General features: G+C 51.6%; 1 pseudogene; it reads right to left on the reverse strand.

The window, feature by feature from the left end:
- Positions 1-1,949: 1,949 nt before the first annotated feature.
- On the reverse strand, positions 1,950-2,670 carry LOC146724625 (small subunit ribosomal RNA; annotated as a pseudogene; the record flags this gene model as incomplete).
- Between the last annotated feature and the right edge of the window lie 1,618 nt (positions 2,671-4,288).

Below are 4,288 nucleotides of genomic sequence, written 5' to 3' on the forward strand. Positions count from 1 at the left end.
TCCTTCCCCCTATAATTATTATTAAAAGGGAAAAGAGAGAGCGGCGAACCCAGGGGCACAGCAACCCGGGACACAAAACGCGAGAAAGCCAAAACGCCCCCCGGGGGGCTAAAAACCCACACCACTCGTTGGGGTAAGGGGGACAATATAATCGCGGGGTTCGAAAATTTTTTTCCGGGTCTCCCCTTTTCTTTTTTTTTTACGGAATTTGGGGGGGAATCCCTTCGACATACCCGACGCGGCGCGCCGGCCCCCCTTTTTTTTCGCTTTCGAAAATTTCGTGGACTGGGACACGCGTGGGTTTGCATTAAAAACCCTTCTCCGTAAGGGGAAAAAAATTTACGAAGTTTTCTCCCCGGGCGACGACGCGCCGATATTTCTCTTTAATCCCTTTTATTTTGCGGGCAAGGGCGCCCCTGGGCATAAGAGGGGCCGAGCGCTATGGGACCAAAAGACGGGCACGAGTCGAAGCATCGGTCGTTTTGTGTGACAGAGGAGGCTTGAGACAACCTCCCTTTTTTCGGGAAAAACGACGCACCCGGCCGTCTAGGGGAAACGGGGCCATTCCCGTCCTGACCCTTTTTTTTTTGGGCCCTTTGTTGCTCCTTTTTCGCGCGCTCTTCTCTCTCCCATTTTCCCCCGTCCGCTACACACACCCACTTGGATACACAAACACCCCCCCTTTAATTCGCGCACTTTTCTGGGGGCGTTCGCCAACTTTTTTCACCTGTGCCCCTTTTCCTCCCATTATTTATTTCGGTTGTCATTTCAGACGACCAGGATTGCACCGCGGCCGGGCGGCCGGCCAGACACCTCGGGGGAACGTCCAACATGTCTACCCCATTTAACGTTTGCACGGGGACAGCACGCGCGCGCCATTCTCTGGGCCCCCCCCGCGTCGGGGTGGCGCTTTTCGACGCAAGCTTTAGGGTACTAAAACGACCCTCAAACCAGGCGGGGGCCCGGGGGTTGTATCCTTTGGGCCGCAATGGCGTTCGAAAATTTGATGTTTAGTGCCTGCATTTTACAAATTGCGCGCAATTACTCGTTTCTTCATCGACCCACGACCCCCAAATATCCCCGTTCAGGGTAATCGTTCGAAATTTTTGCGTTTTGCGAAGAAAAGCCCTTTTGTTCAAAAACCCTCGGGTCTCTTCCTTTTGGCGGGAAAAAGAGAATAAAATCGTGGGGGCCCCTTCGACACCGTCCCGCCGTCCAAGGCCCCCCGGACCGCCCCCCTCCCGCCAGGGAAAAACTACGGCACAAAGATAGAGTTTTGTGTTTCTCGTTCGGGGCGTTTTTCTCCCCAACGGAGAGCCGGGGGGGAAGCTTTTGAAAAAACCGTCGGACCACAAGTTTTTCAGTTGGCNACCGGGGCGGAAGCTCTTTGAAGAAACCGTCGGACCGACACATTTGACAGATTGGTCGAAATATCATCGATCCTTCTCTGTGTTATATATATATATTAAATAATATATGGGGGTCCCTCGCTCGGCATCGCGGGTCGCACACCGTGTGTTCTCGGCACGCTGACCGTCCCCCGCGACAAGGGGGAGGGCGCGGTGGGACGAACGTCGGGGGTGCTGCACACACGCGTGCGCCGGCATAGGTTACCCCCGGTTCGGCTCAACGCCGAATCGACGCTTGTGTGTGTGTGTGGCGGAGAATGCACACACACGAGCGTGATCGCGAAGGTCTCGCTCCAAATCGTCGTCGAACACCCCCGGGCGCGTGCTCTGCTTGCCGACTATTTTGGGGTCAGAGAGGCGCGACGGCGCCCGTCGTTATATCAAAACACAACAACAAATTCCGTCAAATCCGTTATTTTCTTTTTCTCTGAGAGGCCTTTTCAGCGCGTCCATTCAGTCGCCGACTGCTGCGAGGGGGCGGTCTCTCCCAAAAGAGAGGACTCTCGACGCAGAGCGGGGACCTCCGGAACGTTAATGATCCTTCCGCAGGTTACCTACGGAAACTTGTTCGACTTTTACTTCCTCAAAAATGATCAAGTTGGTCATCTTCCCGGCAACTCGGAAATTTGCCGAGACATTGCGCGCACCAGTCCGAAGACCTCACTAAAAAATTCAATCGGTAGTAGCGACGGGCGGTGTGTACAAAGGGCAGGACGTAATCAACGCGAGCTTATGACTCGCGCTTACTGGGAATTCCTCGTTCAGGGGAACAATTGCAAGCCCCAATCCCTAGCACAAAGGAGGTTCAGCGGGTTACCCGGGCCTTTCGGCCGGGGAACCACACGTGTTCCTTCAGTGTAGCGCGCGTGCGGCCAGAACATTTTAAGGGGCATCACGACCTGTTTTTGCTCAATCTCGTGCGGCTAGAAGCCGCCTGTCCCTCTAAGAAGATTTGTTTGTACGTTGGTAGTAAAACCGCCAGCCGAAGCCGGGGGGCCCTGCGATACCTAAGGTACGCCTATTTAGCAGGCTAGAGTCTCGTTCGTTATCGGAATTAACCAGACAAATCGCCCCACCAACTAAGAAGGCCATGCACCACCACCCACCGAATCAAGAAAGAGCTATCAATTGTCAATCCTTCCGGTGTCTGGGCTGGGTGAGGTTTTCCCGTGTTGAGTCAAATTAAGCGCAAGGCTCACGCCTGGGTGGTGCCCATTCCGTAAATTCCTTGAAGGTTCAGCGTTTGCAACCATACGTCCCCCCGGAACCCGAAAAGCGTTGGTTGCCCGGAAGCTGCCCGCCCGAGTCATCGGAGGAACTTCGGCGGATCGCTAGCTGGCATCGTTTATGGTTAGAACTAGGCGGTATCTGATCGCCTTCGAACCTCTAACTTTCGGTTCTTGATGAATGAATGAGGGAGAGCATGAAGAGCGTGGAGAAGTGAGTGAGATAGCGGTATGAGAGTAATTGGTGCGAGACTCCGAAAATTTCCCTGTTTACGGAGACGAACAAAATTTCAAAGAGTGGGGAGTGAGAAAAAAAATGGACATTGTGGAGGAAATGAGGAACAGATGATGAAAATGTTGGGCAAAAATGGGGAGAATACAGGGGAAAACTGGATGAGTGTATGCATCGAGCGAGTCGGGATTAGCCCACGGGGAAGTGGAATGAGCTATGCGAGCGTGAGTGCGAAAATGTTGAAAGAGCGTGATTGAAAAGGTACAGGAAGTGAATGTGAAAACAAGTGAAAACGAAAGAGAAGAGTTATGCGTAATAGTGAGAGGGATGATGCAAGTGCGAATGTGACAGTGAGGAAGTAAAAGGGGAGAATGAGAAGCATGTGAGCAAGTCACTGAATGTGCGTGTGAAAGCGGTGAGGAAAGTGAGGAATGGGAGGTGAGCGATTGAGACGATGAGCGAGAGTGAGTTTAAAAGAATTAAGAGAGTGTGGTCAGTTTAAGAATGCTGGCCTAAAGGTTGAGTGCCTCGCAAAATAGGCCCAAAGATCCCTCTTGTACGTGTGCCGAATGAATCGGCGAGTGAAGTGTTAATGAGAGAAATGTATGAGAGGAGCTTGAAAGGCGAGTGGATGAGAGAGTATTTATGGAACGTGTGCGTGTTGGGGAGTAGGAATGCGAAGAAAGATGCAAACCTGCGGAAATGTGATATTGAAGTTACGAGTGCAATAAGAAATGTGTCTGTAGTGACGGACAAGTGTTTGTGCATTGGAAGGCCTTTTAGGGTGAAAGGTTTTCAGTGTGCTGAGGTGCCACAAGTGCTTCGCATTTGGGCACATGATGCGGCAATGCACCGAAAGGAAAGACTGTGCCAAAAATGTGGATGTGTAGGACACATGATGAGAGATTGTAAAAGGAAAGTGTGTGTAGAAACTGAAAGCTGAAAGGGAGAAAAATGTGACCCGGTTCTTTTCCGAAGGGTGCCCCGGAATACGTGAGACCCTTTAAAGAGAGAGGCGATTTTTGTGCGTAACCCCTGGGAAGGGGGGGGATCCTTTGGAGCAAATGTATTTTAAGGGGGGAAATGGGAAAGCGGGATAGGGTAAGTTTAAAGTGGAAAAAAATTTGGGGGGATAGAGTGCGAGTACATAAAAAAAAGCGCGGATGAGCAAATGAAAGATTCTTCCCCGGCCCCCAAGGCAAGAAAGGGGTGGGGCGTTTAAAAAGGGCCAGGGGGAAAACGTGGGGGGAGGAAAAAAAACAGTTTGAATGGAGCGAAGTGGATTTGGCGTGAGATCGAAAAAAAGTGGGAAAGGGAAAACCGGAAATGGTGGGGTGAGTCCCTTGGAAGAGGGTTGCGGCGATTTTTGGGGGCTGCCCCGGGTTATGGTTTAAAAAAAATGAGGGAATGTTTTTTGGTCT

The sequence above is a fragment of the Nylanderia fulva genome, unplaced genomic scaffold (genome assembly GCF_048542155.1).
Source record: "Nylanderia fulva isolate GAGA-0341 unplaced genomic scaffold, ASM4854215v1 Scaffold1229, whole genome shotgun sequence".
In the NCBI taxonomy this organism is placed as follows: domain Eukaryota; kingdom Metazoa; phylum Arthropoda; class Insecta; order Hymenoptera; family Formicidae; genus Nylanderia; species Nylanderia fulva.